Below are 18,738 nucleotides of genomic sequence, written 5' to 3' on the forward strand. Positions count from 1 at the left end.
TCAACCCCCGCAAACACAACTAGGTGAGTACACACACACACACAAACCTACCCCCCCCTCCCTCCCTAACTTAATATTCCCATTCCTTCCTACCCTCCGACTCACCCTTCTCCCCCTTCCCATCTCTCACCCTTCCCACCCCTATCCCATTACTCCTCACCTATCCCCCTCCCCCTCCGTCCTCCCTTCCATCCCGCCCCACCTATCCAAATGACGTCTGATAATGGATACAAAGGTGAAATCAAATTACAGTCACGCTGTACCGCTGTCCGTACTCTTCTCTACTGTAACCTCGTAATATCCGTTATCCACACCAAATATTCGAACACCTCCCCCCCCCCCCCACACCCCCAAAAAAACTGGAAAACAAAACAGAATTCGCACCCGATAACCGTACAATTACAGCCAGTTTTCATATCCTTTTCCTATTCGGGTCTTTGTGAATAGCTCAAATAACACCTTTTGGGCATCCCTGTTTGTGACTCATGGTGGCGTCTCTGTTTTCTTGCTTGGTCGTGTTTTATGGGGTGTTTCTACTGGGTAATCTGGAGACAAAAGAGCTGGAGACAGAGAGAGACAGAGAGAGAGAGTGTGGGAGAAAAATGATGGATGGTTTCTTGACTTGTTTTAATTAGTCGCTAATTGTTGGTTTCTGATGAAATATGTTTAGTGTTTTCTTCAGGTAGTAATAGAAGGGTGTGCGTGTGTGTGTGTACTCACTTATTTGTACTTGCGGGGGTTGAACTCTGGCTCTTTGGCCCCGCCAAAGAGCCAGACCAAAGCGCCAAAGCGGGCTCTGGAACTTTAGTCCTGCCTTTCGTGGGTGTGTGTGTGTGTGTGTGTGTACTCACCTATTTGTATCTGCAGGATCGGGCATTGACTCTTGGATCACGCCTTTCTAGCCATCGGTTGTTTACAGCAATAACTCCTGTCCCATTTCCCTATCATACCTAGTCTTAAAATTATGGATAGAGTTTGCTTCCACAACCTGTTTCTTAAGTGCATTCCATTTTTCCACTATCTCACGCTAAAAGAAAACTTCCTAACATCTCTGTGACTCATCTCAGTTTCCAGCTTCCACCCATGTCCCCTCGTTCTGTTAGTATTCCGTGTGAACATTTCATCTGTTTCCACTTTGTCAATCCCCCTGAGTATTTTATACGTTCCTATCATGTCCCCTCTCCCTTCTTTTTTCTAGTGTCGTAAGGTTCAGCTTCTTCAAGCGCTCTTCATATCCCATCCCTTGTAACTCTAGGACGAGCCTCGTCGCAAACTTCTGAACCTTCTCCAGTTTCCTTATGTGTTTCTTCAGGTGGGGACTCCATGATGGCGCGGCATACTCTAAGACTGGTCTCACGTAGGCAATGTAAACCGCCCTAAAAGCCTCCTCACTTAGGTTTCTGAATGAAGTTCTAATTTTCGCCAGTGTAGAGTACGCTGCTGTCGTTATCCTATTTATATGTGCTTCAGGAGATAGATTAGGTGATACGTCCACCCCCAGGTCTCTTTCACGCGTCGTCACAGGTAGGCAGTTCCCCTTCATTGTGTACTGTCCCTTTCGTCTCCTATCTCCTGATCCCATTTCCATAACTTTACATTTGCTAGTGTTGAACTCCAGTAGCCATTTCTCTGACCATCTCTGCAACCTGTTCAAGTCCTCTTGGAGGATCCTACAATCCTCATCTGTCACAACTCTTCTCATCAACTTTGCGTTTTCTGCGAACATCGACATGTAGGATTCTACTCCTGTAAACATATCGTTAACATATATTAAAAATAGAATTGTTCCCAGCAACGATCCTTGAGGTACTCCACTCGTTACTGTTCGCCAGTCCGACTTCTCGCCCCTTACCGTTACTCTCTGGCTCCTTCCTGTTAGGTAGTTCCTTACCCATGTTAGGGCCTTTCCGCTTACTCCCGCCTGCCTCTCAAATTTGAATAGCAGTCTCATGTGCGGTACTGTGTCAAAGGCGTTTTGGCAGTTCAGAAATATACAGCCTGCTCAACCTTCTCTGTCCTGTCTTATCCTCGTTATTTTATCAGAGAATTCCAAAAGGTTTGTTTGGCATGATTTCCCTGTCCAGAACCCATGTTGATGTTTGTTTACAAACCCAATGCTCTCCAGGTGTGCAACCAGTCTTAGCCTAATTATTCTTTCATGTATTTTGCAGGGGATGCTTGTCAGTTATACAGGTCTGTAGTTAAGTGCCTCCTCCCTATCGCCTTTAGTGAAAATCGGTACGACATTTGCCTTCTTCCAGCAACTGGGCAATTCTCCCGACATTAGTGACTCGTTAAAAATCATTGCCAGAGGCACGCTGAGGGCCTGTGCTGCCTCTTTTAGTACCCACTTTAGTATCCGCCTTAGTGTGTGTGTGTGTGTCTGTATGCGTGTGTGTGTGTGTATGTGTGTGTGTGTGTATGTGTGTGTATGTGTGTGTGTGTGTACTCACCTAGTTGTGTTTGCGGGGGTTGAGCTCTGGCTCTTTGGTCCCACCTCTCAACTGTCAATCAACTGGTGTACAGATTCCTGAGTCTATCGGGCTCTATCATATCTACATTTGAAACTGTGTATGGAGTCAGCCTCCACCACAACACTACTTAATGCATTCCATTTGTTAACTACCCTGACACTGAACAAATTCTTTCTAACGTCTTATCGCCTTATGGTATAGGGGTGTGTATACAGTGTTTAATGTCCTCTCAAGAGCAGGTGCTAAATCAATTTTGGTGTTGACCAAACTCCACCCACCAGAAGATGACGCCACGACGACGTCTCATCGTCGTCTCCTCATCTTCTGGTGTGTGTAGTGTAGTCATCATATCATCAGCCCCGTTATTGTGACTCATCGTCTGCACTTCTAATGCCTGCTAGAAGACCTGTAATTTTTTTTATGGAATACATAGCTTTGATGAAGAAATTGACAAGGGCCGTAACGAGGGTTCGAACCCTCGTCACGGCCCTTGTGGATTTCTTCATTTGATGCCTCACGCTATTGTGATATCTGTGTGTCATAGCTTTGATCTCTAGTGGGGTTTTGTTGATGATGATAATTGCATCTATGTCGATATTATTGATGGTAACATGTCTGATTAAGTCTTCTAGTATCATGTTAATTTTTCGGGCATGTTTCAACTGAGAATCCTAATTTTCCTTGTTGTCATGACCAGGCTGTGACTCATACGTCAGGCTGCGAGCAGCCGCGTCCAACAGCTTCGTTGATCAGTCCAGCAACCAGGAGGCCTGGTCGACGACCGGGCCGCGGGGACGCTAAGCCCCGGAAGCACCTCAAGGTAACCGTCATCGTGGGAGTGTAGCTCCTCCAGTGCTCCTATTGGTCCGTGTCTTGTGGTAATCTCACTTCGATTGTGTGATCATTAGTGATCACACTATTCAGTGGTGAATATGACGTCACGAGGAAGTGCTGGTGCAACAGCTTTATCACTCATAAACGACACTTTGTTTTTTCTACCACAGACGTGGCCAGGCATTTACAGTGCTTACCAGCATATATACATTTTCTTCTGTCCTCCACGGACAGAGTGAGAGATCTGTTAACATATAGTACAGGGATTGATTGAACACTCAACCACAGGTGATTGTAGTGCTTTTAAAACAGTCTAATGGACCTGGGGCCAGATTCACGACGCAGTTACGCAAGCACTTACGAACCTGGGGGCCAGATTCACGAAGCAGTTACGCAAGCACTTACGAACCTGGGGCCAGATTCACGAAGCAGTTACGCAAGCACTTACGAATCTGGGGCCAGATTCACGAAGCAGTTACGCAAGCACTTACGAACCTGGGGCCAGATTCACGAAGCAGTTACGCATGCACTTATGAACGTGTACATCTTTCCTCAATCTTTGACGGCTTTGGTTACATTTATTAAACAGTTTACAAGCATGAAAACTTGCCAATCAACCGTTGTTATTGTTATAAACAGCCTCCTGGTGCTTCGGAGCTCATTAACTGTTTAATAATTGTAAACAAAGCCGCCAAAGATTGAAAAAAGATGTACAGATTCGTAAGTGCTTGCGTAACTGCGTCGTGAATCTGGCCCCAGGTTCGTTAGTGCTTGCGTAACTGCTTCGTGAATCTGGCCCCCAGGTTCGTAAGTGCTTGCCTAACTGCTTCGTGAATCTGGCCCCAGGTTCGTACGTGCTTGCGTAACTGCTTCGTGAATCTGGCCCCAGGTTCGTACGTGCTTGCGTAACTGCTTCGTGAATCTGGCCCCAGATTCGTAAGTGCTTGCCTAACTGCTTCGTGAATCTGGCCCCAGGTTCGTAAGTACTTGCGTAACTGCTTCGTGAATCTGGCCCCCAGGTTCGTAAGTGCTTGCGTACCTGCTTCGTGAATCTGAGCCCCAGGTTCGTAAGTGCTTGCGTAACTGCTTCGTGAATCTGGCCCCTAAACAATAAACTCTGTTCCCCTCCGCTAATACATCTCATAGTGTCGGCTATGCTCCCCCCAACGTCGAAAATAAAGGGTTACTATGAAAAGTAGCGGCTTACAAGTTTCCACGTTTTCTATGCCTATGTTGGTTAGGTTAGGTGGGTGGGGCTTGGGTTTGTGCATTCTAATACCCCTTATTGTGTACGTTGTGGCAACTCAAGAGAGCTGTACTCAGGTTTTCGTTGATATGATTCAGTGTATCTATACTAGTAAACTAGTACACAGTGGTAGTAGTAGTAGTAGTAGTAGGCGTCCATCAGTCTCAGGAGACTGTGGAGTTGGGCTCCAGTTGTCGGTCTGGAGTGGCCTCTCCAGGGTGCAAAGTCAGGGTAGGTTGATACGGGGGAAGAGAAGCTGTTACCCATGCAGCAGGTCCCCTACCCCTCACCAGGGCACAAAGCCAGGGTAGGTTGATACGGGGGAAGAGAAGCTGTTACCCATGCAGCAGGTCCCCTACCCCTCACCAGGGCACAAAGCCAGGGTAGGTTGATACGGGGGAAGAGAAGCTGTTACCCATGCAGCAGGTCCTCCCCCTCTCCAGGGCGCAAAGTCAGGGTAGGTTGATACGGGGGAGAAGCTGTTACCCATGCAGCAGGTCCTCCCCTATCCAGGGCGCAAAGCCAGGGTAGGTTGATACAGGGGGAGAAGCTGTTACCCATGCAGCAGGTCCTCCCCTATCCAGGGCGCAAAGCCAGGGTAGGTTGATACAGAGGGAGAAGCTGTTACCCATGCAGCAGGTCCTCCCCTATCCAGGGCGCAAAGCCAGGGTAGGTTGATACGGGGGAAGAGAAGCTGTTACCCATGCAGCAGGTCCCCTACCCCTCACCAGGGCACAAAGCCAGGGTAGGTTGATACGGGGGAAGAGAAGCTGTTACCCATGCAGCAGGTCCTCCCCTATCCAGGGCGCAAAGCCAGGGTAGGTTGATACAGGGGGAGAAGCTGTTACCCATGCAGCAAGAGATGCTATTGACCAAAACTCTGCTGTTTCATTTTATTCCCATGTGTGCTTTGATTATTCCCTCTGATGCTACAACATTTTTTAACCATTAAGAAAACCTCGACTTTTCTTCCAAGATATTATGGCATTGCTAGCAAGATTCCTAATTGCTTAAGAGTGTGAGGAAGAGTCCATTTTTTTTAAAGGTGTTTCCTGGCTCTATAATATTGGTGTGAGGAGCGTGTGCCACCCCGTGTCCTCTCCCCCCAGAGGCTGGGAGGGTACTGAGGTGAGAGTGTGTGTTGACTAGAGCTGAAGAGAGGTGAAGATGCATGTGAAGTCAAGACGGCCAGTTGCAAAAAAAAAAAAGGGCATAAATTTGCATTCACATGCGCGCTCGCACACGCATCTGCACATTGTGAATATGTTTCCACTCTGGGCAAAAAAAAAAAATCACCACAGACCAACCCAGCGATTACCTACGCATACATAGACATGCAAATGTGTACATGACATACACATGCAAATGTAGACATAACGCAGGTGTATGGAAAACCCACGACCGCTTACTTATACCAACAGGTAAATACCAGCAAACTTACACAAACCCTTTCGTTTATACACACCTACACACTCACACACACACACACATACACATACACATACACACATACACACACACACACACACACACACACACACACACACACACACACACACACACACACACACACACACACACACACACACGTGGAATGCATTAGGCAGTGATGTGGTGGAGGCTGACTCCATACACAGCTTCAAGTGTAGATATGATAGAGCCCAGTAGGCTCAGGAACCTGTACACCAGGTTGATTGACAGTTGAGAGGCGGGACCAAAGAGCCAAAGCTCAACCCCCGCAATCATAACTAGGCGAAAACACACACACACACACACACACACACACACACACACACACACACACACACACACACACACACACACACACACACACACACACACACGACCAAACCAAGGTGATTCCAGCTTAACAGAGCAGATAGGCATCTTAATTGGAGTGGTATCAGACGCTGGCCTCAGCCGGCCACCTCACAACTTAATCCCCCAGCGATACCCGGCCTGGGGAGGGGGGGGGCACCCCACTTCAACCCCCCACCCCGTCAATGGCTTATCACACCCCAAGTTGCAAATTAGTGTACCGGACCCCATGGAGAGCCTATTTACCCCCCCCAACCCCCCCCCCTCACATCCCCCCCCCTCACATCCCCCCCTCACATCCCCCCCCTCACATCCCCCCCCTCCTCCTCCCCCCCTCACATCCCCCCTCCTCCTCCCCCCCCCAGCCATCCATTCTCACCTAGTCTTCCTCTTGGGATTTATCAATTATTTTTCACACCTGCTTGTCTCGTTCGGATTCCGAGGAGTCACGCGCGCAGGAGAACAAGTATTTTTGAAATTGAAATGGTCTCTATGAATTATGCAAATGGCGGTGGTGGTCGGGGCCCCGACGGTGGTGGTGGGGGGCCCTGACGGTGGTGGAGGGGGCCCTAGAGGGTGGTGGAGGGCCCCCCTGACGGTGGTGGTGCATGCGTAATAAGCCGTAGCTGATAGACCGTCCGCCATACAAGGTGAGACGCCCACAGATTGTCTTGTTTTCTCTCATCACCTGGGCCGTAAGTCCCCTCAGTGCTGTTAAAGTCGTCGGCCGCCGTACTGAGGTGGGTCAGCCTTGGCCCTTGGGCCCGGGCAGCTCAAGGGTGATAGTGGGAAGGACGAGGCCAGCCTTGAGGAGGCCGTGTGTGATCACCTGAGTTGCCTTAATGACTCGGCGTCCCGTGGTCTTCTGTGATGAGGCATGAAACCCGTTGCCACTACGCGTTTTGCTCGCGAATTATACCCAGTCTTAATAGCTCAATCCAGGTGTTTAGTTGAAGGTATACTGTGGCCGGCGGTGACTCCGACCACGCCGTAAGCGGCACGCACTAACGGTTGGGCATCATTCCCACCAGACAAATCTAGGAGTGGTGCAGCCGTGGCAGCCACGGCTGCTCTCCATCACCGCTGCCCGTGGCGCTGCTCTGATGGCTCTTGACTCGTAATATCTTTATTAAAGGCTCAGAGGTGTGAAATTTATTATCAACCAATAAATTGTACATGAAATTTATGGTTTTACAGCCTAATAAACAATCATCATAAGATACTCTGGTAGTTGGCACCTCCTCTGAGGCTGGCCCAGGGTCGAGGCTCCTCACCCCCCCCCCCAGGTCCCCCCCTAAGAAAAAACCCTCCACATTTCTCCCTGGAAAGTGAGTAGTTGGCGAATACCCCAAAAAAGGAGAATAACAAAGCGTTGGGTGGAGGACAAGACTTCGAACCCCGGGCCAGAGATATTGTCTGTGACCTCGGGTGTGCATACTCGTCAGTGACAAGCACTGTTGGGCAGTGACTTGGGCAGTGACAAGCACTGTTGGGCAGTGTCTTGGTCAGTGGCAAGCACTGTTGGGCAGTGTCTTGGTCAGTGGCAAGCACTGTTGGGCAGTGTCTTGGTCAGTGGCAAGCACTGTTGGGCAGTGTCTTGGTCAGTGACAAGCACTGTTGGGCAGTGTCTTGGTCAGTGGCAAGCACTGTTGGGCAGTGTCTTGGTCAGTGGCAAGCACTGTTGGGCAGTGTCTTGGGCAGTGGCAAGCACTGTTGGGCAGTGTCTTGGTCAGTGGCAAGCACTGTTGGGCAGTGTCTTGGTCAGTGGCAAGCACTGTTGGGCAGTGTCTTGGGCAGTGACAAGCACTGTTGGGCAGTGACTTGGGCAGTGACAAGCACTGTTGGGCAGTGACTTGGGCAGTGACAAGCACTGTTGGGCAGTGACAAGCACTGTTGGGCAGTGACTTGGGCAGTGACAAGCACTGTTGGGCAGTGTCTTGGTCAGTGGCAAGCACTGTTGGGCAGTGACTTGGGCAGTGACAAGCACTGTTGGGCAGTGACTTGGGCAGTGACAAGCACTGTTGGGCAGTGACTTGGGCAGTGGCAAGCACTGTTGGGCAGTGACTTGGTCAGTGGCAAGCACTGTTGGGCAGTGTCTTGGTCAGTGGCAAGCACTGTTGGGCAGTGACTTGGGCAGTGACAAGCACTGTTGGGCAGTGACTTGGGCAGTGGCAAGCACTGTTGGGCAGTGACTTGGTCAGTGGCAAGCACTGTTGGGCAGTGTCTTGGTCAGTGGCAAGCACTGTTGGGCAGTGTCTTGGTCAGTGGCAAGCACTGTTGGGCAGTGTCTTGGTCAGAGGCAAGCACTGTTGGGCAGTGTCTTGGTCAGTGACAAGCACTGTTGGGCAGTGTCTTGGTCAGAGGCAAGCACTGTTGGGCAGTGTCTTGGTCAGTGGCAAGCACTGTTGGGCAGTGTCTTGGTCAGTGGCAAGCACTGTTGGGCAGTGTCTTGGTCAGAGGCAAGCACTGTTGGGCAGTGTCTTGGTCAGTGGCAAGCACTGTTGGGCAGTGTCTTGGTCAGTGACAAGCACTGTTGGGCAGTGTCTTGGTCAGAGGCAAGCACTGTTGGGCAGTGTCTTGGTCAGAGGCAAGCACTGTTGGGCAGTGTCTTGGTCAGATTCAAGCACTGTTGGGCAGTGTCTTGGTCAGTGGCAAGCACTGTTGGGCAGTGTCTTGGTCAGAGGCAAGCACTGTTGGGCAGTGTCTTGGTCAGAGGCAAGCACTGTTGGGCAGTGTCTTGGTCAGTGACAAGCACTGTTGGGCAGTGTCTTGGTCAGAGGCAAGCACTGTTGGGCAGTGTCTTGGTCAGAGGCAAGCACTGTTGGGCAGTGTCTTGGTCAGAGGCAAGCACTGTTGGGCAGTGTCTTGGTCAGTGACAAGCACTGTTGAACAGTGTCTTGGTCAGTGACAAGCACTGTTGGGCAGTGTCTTGGTCAGTGTCAAGCACTGTTAGCCATGAGGTGTGATTGAGGGATAGGAATATGTGGGAGCGGTGTATGTGTAGGGATGGGGGGGGGGAGGGAAGCGTGCATGTATGGAACGAGATTCACAAACGTCAATCTGTCCTCGACTCAAGTCCATTCCATCCAGCGGTCGACCCCAAACACGCATTCATCAATTTTAACATGCTGTTCATTCAAAACAGGAGTTTTCTCTAATATTAATTAATATTATTTTATATTACCATATTGTACATATTTAACCATTATTTAGGTTAGGTTTTTAGGTTCTGTTGGCGATTATTTGTATTTGTAGTACGTGGGTGAAGCATTTACAGCGTTGTGGTTCGAACACCAGTCGTCAGTGAAGCACTTGTTCCGGAAGTGTTCGGACGTCATCGGTTGTGAGTCGTGTGTAAACCGTTATTCATACATAAACAAGGGGTTTGGCGGGTGGGTGGAATGGACTTTGGACCCTTGTTTGGAGGACGGGCTGTTGCAAACGCAGATTCTATGATGCACAAAGATTCATATGATCAATTATCACCAGCGAACTAGTGGAGCCCCTTTGTCTAAACGTCTTAACAAGCAACTTTACAAGCAGCTTGCAAACCCAAGATGTTCAACTTAACAGCCAATTTCAAGCAGCCTACAAACTACGGAACAAGGTGGCAAACGGTTTAGCCCCGTTATAAACCACTTAAGGAGATTACAGTCTACACAGATGGGCTGCACGCAAATTATGCAACCCCGAGGGTAGTTAAAACCGCGGCACATGCAATATATTGCAGAGAAGCTGAAGAGATTATTGAAGTGTTGAGAGAGAGATTAGCAACCAATTAATGAAATTATAGAAATATTTGAGAAAGATTATTGGCGAGTCGGATTGCAAACTATTAGACTGCCAAAGTTAGAAATATTGCTTAAGAATTATATTATAGAGAACTTAGAGGGATTCAAGATTCACTCGATTACAGGTTAATTAGTCAGATACAGATTAGTTAGATTAAAGATCTAGTTAAATTTTAAAGTTGCAGATAATGATGTCTCATTGCAGATATTGATGAGTAGATGTAGATATTAAAGGCTAATTAGATTCCATACACGTTAGAAGAATTACAAACGAGAGGTAGATATTACAATTTAGATAAAGATACAAGAGAAGAGTTTGGATTAGAGTCGGCTTAAGTGATTACAAAGCACTTAGCAAGAGGACAATAAACACAGAAATGAACAAATCCACAAGGGCCGTGATGAAGGTTCGAACCTACGGCACGGGATGTTCCCAGATGCGCCTTAGTCAACTGTGCCTCGACATGGTCAAAGGAATTGCAACCTGGAGTGCTTCTGCCCCTCAATCTCAGTCGACTAAGGCGCAGCTGGGCACATCCCGTGCCGTGGGTTCGAACTCTCATCACGGCCCTTGTGGATTTGTTCAAGATAACGAACTAGATAGAGAAGCTGCAAGCCGGATAGTTATACTTAAGTCCAGGAGACAAACTCACAAGTTAAAACAAATTTGGGTTGTAAATTGGTGGTGGTTGGTAGTGGTGGTGGTGGTTGGTTGGTAGTGCTTGGTTGGTAGGTTGGTGGTGGTTGGTAGTGGTGGTGGTGGTTGTTGGTTGGTGGTGGTGATTGGTTGGTGGTGGTGGTTGGTGGTGATGGTTGTTGGTGGTGGTGGTTGTAGGTTGGTGGTGGTGGTTGTAGGTTGGTGGTGGTTGTAGGTTGGTGGTAGTGGTTGGGTTGGTGGTGGCGATGGATTAGTGGTGGTGGTAGACTGGTGGTGCTGATGACTGGTTGGTGATATTGGTTGTGGTGGAGGAGGCAGGATTGACTACACAAACACACACCTACCTTCCCCCTTTACTTATTATAAACTGACACCATAAAGAGATGTCTCTCTGGGAGAAGGAAGGAAGGAACTATCAGCGTAAAGCGCCAAGCCATTACGACTATATAGCACTGGGAAGGGGTCAGGATAAGGATTTGGGATGGGACGGATGGAAAGGAATGGTGCCCAACCACCTGTGGACGGTCGGGGAAGCAACTCGGCAGAGATGAAAATCACTGTAAAACGTATTTACACAAATGAAGCTGGAACTACATACTACGGGAACATTACAGAAAACTATACAAAAAATCGTGTAACTAATCTTAAGATAACTACACTGTAGTTATCTTAAGTTAACAGAAAATGTTGTAGGACAACAACTCCATTAGTTATCGCAATATTGTAAAGAAAGTGGCACTTGTTATATTAAAATCCAACTTAACTAAATCTTAACTTCTCTTAGCGTGAGAGTAGTGGAAAAATGGAATGCTCTTAAGGAGCAGGTTGTGGAAGCAAACTCTAGTCATAATTTTAAGACTAGGTATGATAGGGAAATAGGACAGGAGTCATTGCTGTAAACAACCGATGGCTGGAAAGGCGGGATCCAAGAGTCAATGCTCGATCCTGCAGACACAAATAGGTGAGTACAAATAGGTGAGTACACACACACCCCACACACACACACCTCACCCCTCATCCCTCACACACACACACACACACACACACACACACACACACACACACACACACACACACACACACACACACACACACACACACACACCTGTACACCTGTTGATTGACGGTTGAGAGGCGGGACCAAAGAGCCAGAGCTCAACCCCCGCAAACACAACTAGGTGAGTACAACTAGGTGAGTACACACACACACACACACACACACACACACACACACACACACTATTTTTCCAATAGGACCAATTCTATTTCTTGTATATGTTAACGACATGTTTACAGGCGTAGAGTCCTACATGTCGATGTTTGCGGATGATGCAAAGTTGATGAGAAGAGTTGTGACAGATGAGGATTGCAGGATCCTCCAAGAGGACCTGAACAGATTGCAGAGATGGTCAGAGAAATGGCTACTAGAATTCAACACGAGCAAATGTAAAGTTATGGAAATGGGACTAGGAGATAGGAGACCAAAGGGACAGTACACAATGAAGGGGAACAGCCTACCTGTAACGACGCGTGAAAGAGACCTGGGGGTGGACGTAACACCTAATCTATCTCCTGAGGCACATATTAATAGGATAACGACAGCAGCGTACTCTACACTGGCAAAAGTTAGAACATCATTCAGAAACCTAAGTAAGGAGGCATTTAGGGCGCTTTACACTGCCTACGTAAGGCCAGTCTTAGAGTATGCCGCCTCATCATGGAGTCCCCATCTGAAGAAGCATATAATGAAACTGGAAAAGGTTCAGAGGTTTGCAACGAGACTCGTCCCAGAGCTACGAGGGATGGGGTATGAAGAGCGCCTGAGGGAACTGTGCCTTACGACACTAGAAAGAAGAAGGGAGAGGGGGGACATTATAGGAACGTATAAGATACTCAGAGGAATTGACAGAGTGGACATAGACGAAATGTTCACACGGAATAGTAACAGAACGAGAGGACATGGATGGAAGCTTGAAACTCAGATGAGTCACATAGATGTTAGGAAGTTTTCTTTTAGCGTGAGAGTAGTGGGGAAATGGAATGCACTTCAGGAACAGGTTGTGGAAGCAAATACTATTCATAATTTTAAAACCAGGTGTGATAGGGAAATGGGACAGGAGTCATTGCTGTAAACAACCGATGCTCGAAAGGCGGGATCCAAGAGTCAATGCTCGATCCTGCAGACACAACTAGGTGAGTACAACTAGGTGAGTACACACACACACACACACACACACACACACACACACACACACACACACACACACACACACACACACACACACACACACCCCGCCACACACACACACACACACTACGCGAGTCCACACTAAGTCTGAAGCAGAAAATCCAGCCTCAACACACTGGAAAATAACCGCAGAATAAATGAGATCCATCAGTCTGTGATGACACCCACAGACGCAACACAGGAAAGTAATATCCTTGAGCAGGGCTAATTATTTTAATACACGTTTTATATATATATATATATATATATATATATATATCTTAATTGTGAGTGGAAGGGAGGGGGGGGGGGGCAGGGAGAAGTGGGGGGGAGGGGATGGAAAGGGGAAGGGGGGGGGGGTTCTGGGAAGGGGGGAGAGAGGGGGGGGGATTGAGGACCGAAGAAATTGATTAGGAATGGACATTACCTGTGTGACTTGAGGATAATATTGAGCACACGGCCGTGATGAATGTGTGTTTGGGGGGAGTGGAGGGGAAGCGATTGGGGAGGTTGGAGGGGGGTGGGGGTGATGAGAGAGGTGTTGGGGGTGTTGGGGAGAAAGGAAATGTGGGGGATGAGTGGATAGAGGAAACAGTATGAAAGGTCTGTGGGTGGGTGACAGTGATGGTATGGTGGCGTGGGTGACAGTGATGGTATGGGGGCGTGGGTGACAGTGATGGTATGGTGGCGTGGGTGACAGTGGTGGTATGGGGGCGTGGGTGACAGTGATGGTATGGTGGCGTGGGTGACAGTGATGGTATGGGGGCGAGGGTGACAGTGATGGTATGGGGGCGTGGGTGACAGTGAACGTATGGGGGCGTGGATGACAGTGATGGTATGGGGGCGTGGGTGACAGTGATGGTATGGGGGCGTGGGTGACAGTGATGGTATGGGGGCGTGGGTGACAGTGAACGTATTGGGGCGTGGGTGACAGTGATGGTATGGTGGCGTGGGTGACAGTGATGGTATGGGGGCGTGGGTGACAGTGATGGTATGGTGGCGTGGGTGACAGTGATGGTATGGTGGCGTGGGTGACAGTTATATGGGGCGTGGGTGACAGTGATGGTATGGTGGCGTGGGTGACAGTGATGGTATGGGGGCGTGGGTGACAGTTATATGGGGCGTGGGTGACAGTGATGGTATGGGGGCGTGGGTGACAGTGATGGTATGGGGGCGTGGGTGACAGTTATATGGGGCGTGGGTGACAGTGATGGTATGGGGGCGTGGGTGACAGTGATGGTATGGTGGCATGGGTGACAGTGATGGTATGGTGGCGTGGGTGACGGTTATATGGGGCGTGGGTGACAGTGATGGTTTGGTGGCGTGGGTGACAGTGATGGTATGGGGGCGTGGGTGACAGTTATATGGGGCGTGGGTGACAGTGATGGTATGGGGGCGTGGGTAACAGTGATGGTATGGGGGCGTGGGTGACAGTGATGGTATGGGGGCGTGGGTGACAGTGAACGTATGGGGGCGTGGGTGACAGTGATGGTATGGGGGCGTGGGTGACAGTGATGGTATGGGGGCGTGGGTGACAGTTATATGGGGCGTGGGTGACAGTGATGGTATGGGGGCGTGGGTGACAGTGATGGTATGGTGGGGTGGGTGGCAGTGATGGTATGGTGGCGTGGGTGACAGTGATGGTATGGGGGCGTGGGTGACAGTTATATGGGGCGTGGGTGACAGTGATGGTATGGGGGCGTGGGTGACAGTGATGGTATGGGGGCGTGGGTGACAGTGATGGTATGGGGGCGTGGGTGACAGTGATGGTATGGGGGCGTGGGTGACAGTGATGGTATGGGGGCGTGGGTGACAGTGATGGTATGGGGGCGTGGGTGACAGTGATGGTATGGGGGCGTGGGTGACAGTGATGGTATGGGGGCGTGGGTGACAGTTATATGGGGCGTGGGTGACAGTGATGGTATGGGGGCGTGGGTGACAGTGAACGTATGGGGGCGTGGGTGACAGTGATGGTATGGGGGCGTGGGTGACAGTGATGGTATAGGGGCGTGGGTGACAGTGGTGGTATGGGGGCGTGGGTGACAGTGATGGTATGGGGGCGTTGGTGACAGTGATGGTATGGGGGCGTGGGTGACAGTGATAGTATGGGGGCGTGGGTGACAGTGATGGTATGAGGGCGTGGGTGACAGTGAACGTATGGGGGCGTGGGTGACAGTGATGGTATGGGGGCGTGGGTGACAGTGATGGTATGGGGGCGTGGGTGACAGTGATGGTATGGTGGCGTGGGTGACAGTGATGGTATGGGGGCGTGGGTGACAGTGAACGTATGGTGGCGTGGGTGACAGTGATGGTATGGGGGCGTGGGTGACAGTGATGGTATAGGGGCGTGGGTGACAGTGATGGTATGGGGGCGTGGGTGACAGTGATGGTATGGGGGCGTGGGTGACAGTGATGGTAAGGGGGCGTGGGTGACAGTGATGGTATGGGGGCGTGGGTGACAGTGATGATATGGTGGCGTGGGTGACAGTGAACGTATGGTGGCGTGGGTGACAGTGAACGTATGGTGGCGTGGGTGACAGTGATGGTATGGTGGCGTGGGTGACAGTGAACGTATGGTGGCGTGGGTGACAGTGATGGTATGGTGGCGTGGGTGACAGTGAACGTATGGTGGCGTGGGTGACAGTGATGGTATGGTGGCGTGGGTGACAGTGAACGTATGGTGGCGTGGGTGACAGTGATGGTATGGTGGCGTGGGTGACAGTGATGGTATGGTGGCGTGGGTGACAGTGATGGTATGGGGGCGTGGGTGACAGTGATGGTATGGTGCCGTGGGTGACAGTGATGGTATGGTGGCGTGGGTGACAGTGAACGTATGGTGGCGTGGGTGACAGTGATGGTATGGTGGCGTGGGTGACTGTGAACGTATGGTGGCGTGGGTGACAGTGATGGTATGGGAGCGTGGGTGACAGTGATGGTATGGTGGCGTGGGTGACAGTGATGGTATGGTGGCGTGGGTGACAGTGATGGTATGGGGGCGTGGGTGACAGTGATGGTATGGTGGCGTGGGTGATAGTGATGGTATGGGGGCGTGGGTGACAGTGATGGTATGGTCGCGTGGGTGACAGTGATGGTATGGTGGCGTGGGTGACAGTGATGGTATGGTGGCGTGGGTGACAGTGATGGTATGGGGGCGTGGGTGACAGTGATGGTATGGGGGCATGGGTGACAGTGATGGTATGGGGGCGTGGGTGACAGTGATGATATGGGGGCGTGGGTGACAGTGATGGTATGGGGGCGTGGGTGACAGTGATGGTATGGGGGCGTGGGTGACAGTGATGGTATGGGGGCGTGGGTGACAGTGATGGTATGGGGGCGTGGGTGACAGTGATGGTATGGGGGCGTGGGTGACAGTGATGGTATGGTGGCGTGGGTGACAGTGATGGTATGGGGGCGTGGGTGACAGTGATGGTATGGGGGCATGGGTGACAGTGATGGTATGGGGGCGTGGGTGACAGTGATGATATGGGGGCGTGGGTGACAGTAATGGTATGGGGGCGTGGGTGACAGTGATGGTATGGGGGCGTGGGTGACAGTGATGGTATGGGGGCGTGGGTGACAGTGATGGTATGGGGGCGTGGGTGACAGTGAACGTATGGGGGCGTGGGTGACAGTGATGGTATGGGGGCGTGGGTGACAGTGATGGTATGGTGGCGTGGGTGACAGTGATGGTATGGTGGCGTGGGTGACAGTGATGGTATGGTGGCGTGGATGACAGTGATGGTATGGGGGCGTGGGTGACAGTGATGGTATGGTGGCGTGGGTGACAGTGATGGTATGGTGGCGTGGGTGACAGTGATGGTATGGGGGCGTGGGTGACAGTGATGGTATGGTGGCGTGGGTGACAGTGATGGTATGGGGGCGTGGGTGACAGTGATGGTATGGGGGCGTGGGTGACAGTGATGGTATGGTTGCGTGGGTGACAGTGATGGTATGGTGGCGTGGGTGACAGTGATGGTATGGGGGCGTGGGTGACAGTGAACGTATGGGGGCGTGGGTGACAGTGATGGTATGGGGGCGTGGGTGACAGTGATGGTATGGGGGCGTGGGTGACAGTGATGGTATGGTGGCGTGGGTGACAGTGAACGTATGGTGGCGTGGGTGACAGTGATGGTATGGGGGCGTGGGTGACAGTGATGGTATGGTGGCGTGGGTGACAGTGATGGTATGGTGGCGTGGGTGACAGTGATGGTATGGGGGCGTGGGTGACAGTGATGGTATGGTGGCGTGGGTGACAGTGATGGTATGGGGGCGTGGGTGACAGTGATGGTATGGGGGCGTGGGTGACAGTGGTGGTATGGGGGCGTGGGTGACAGTGATGGTATGGGGGCGTGGGTGACAGTAATGGTATGGGGGCGTGGGTGACAGTGATGGTATGGGGGCGTGGGTGACAGTGATGGTATGGGGGCGTGGGTGACAGTGAACGTATGGGGGCGTGGGTGACAGTGATGGTATGGGGGCGTGGGTGACAGTGATGGTATGGGGGCGTGAGTGACAGTGATGGTATGGTGGCGTGGGTGACAGTGATGGTATGGGGGCGTGGGTGACAGTGATGGTATGGTGGCGTGGGTGACAGTGATGGTATGGTGGCGTGGGTGACAGTTATATGGGGCGTGGGTGACAGTGATGGTATGGTGGCGTGGGTGACAGTGATGGTATGGGGGCGTGGGTGACAGTTATATGGGGCGTGGGTGACAGTGATGGTATGGGGGCGTGGGTGACAGTGATGGTATGGGGGCGTGGGTGACAGTGATGGTATGGGGGCGTGGGTGACAGTTATATGGGGCGTGGGTGACAGTGATGGTATGGGGGCGTGGGTGACAGTGATGGTATGGTGGCATGGGTGACAGTGATGGTATGGTGGCGTGGGTGACAGTTATATGGGGCGTGGGTGACAGTGATGGTATGGTGGCGTGGGTGACAGTGATAGTATGGGGGCGTGGGTGACAGTTATATGGGGCGTGGGTGACAGTGATGGTATGGGGGCGTGGGTAACAGTGATGGTATGGGGGCGTGGGTGACAGTGATGGTATGGGGGCGTGGGTGACAGTGAACGTATGGGGGCGTGGGTGACAGTGATGGTATGGGGGCGTGGGTGACAGTGATGGTATGGGGGCGTGGGTGACAGTTATATGGGGCGTGGGTGACAGTGATGGTATGGGGGCGTGGGTGACAGTGATGGTATGGTGGCGTGGGTGACAGTGATGGTATGGTGGCGTGGGTGACAGTGATGGTATGGGGGCGTGGGTGACAGTTATATGGGGCGTGGGTGACAGTGATGGTATGGGGGCGTGGGTGACAGTGATGGTATGGGGGCGTGGGTGACAGTGATGGTATGGGGGCGTGGGTGACAGTGATGGTATGGGGGCGTGGGTGACAGTGATGGTATGGGGGCGTGGGTGACAGTGATGGTATGGGGGCGTGGGTGACAGTTATATGGGGCGTGGGTGACAGTGATGGTATGGGGGCGTGGGTGACAGTGAACGTATGGGGGCGTGGGTGACAGTGATGGTATGGGGGCGTGGGTGACAGTAATGGTATGGGGGCGTGGGTGACAGTGGTGGTATGGGGGCGTGGGTGACAGTGATGGTATGGGGGCGTTGGTGACAGTGATGGTATGGGGGCGTGGGTGACAGTGATAGTATGGGGGCGTGGGTGACAGTGATGGTATG

Source organism: Procambarus clarkii, chromosome 31 (assembly GCF_040958095.1).
Source record: "Procambarus clarkii isolate CNS0578487 chromosome 31, FALCON_Pclarkii_2.0, whole genome shotgun sequence".
NCBI classification, from domain to species: Eukaryota; Metazoa; Arthropoda; class Malacostraca; order Decapoda; family Cambaridae; genus Procambarus; species Procambarus clarkii.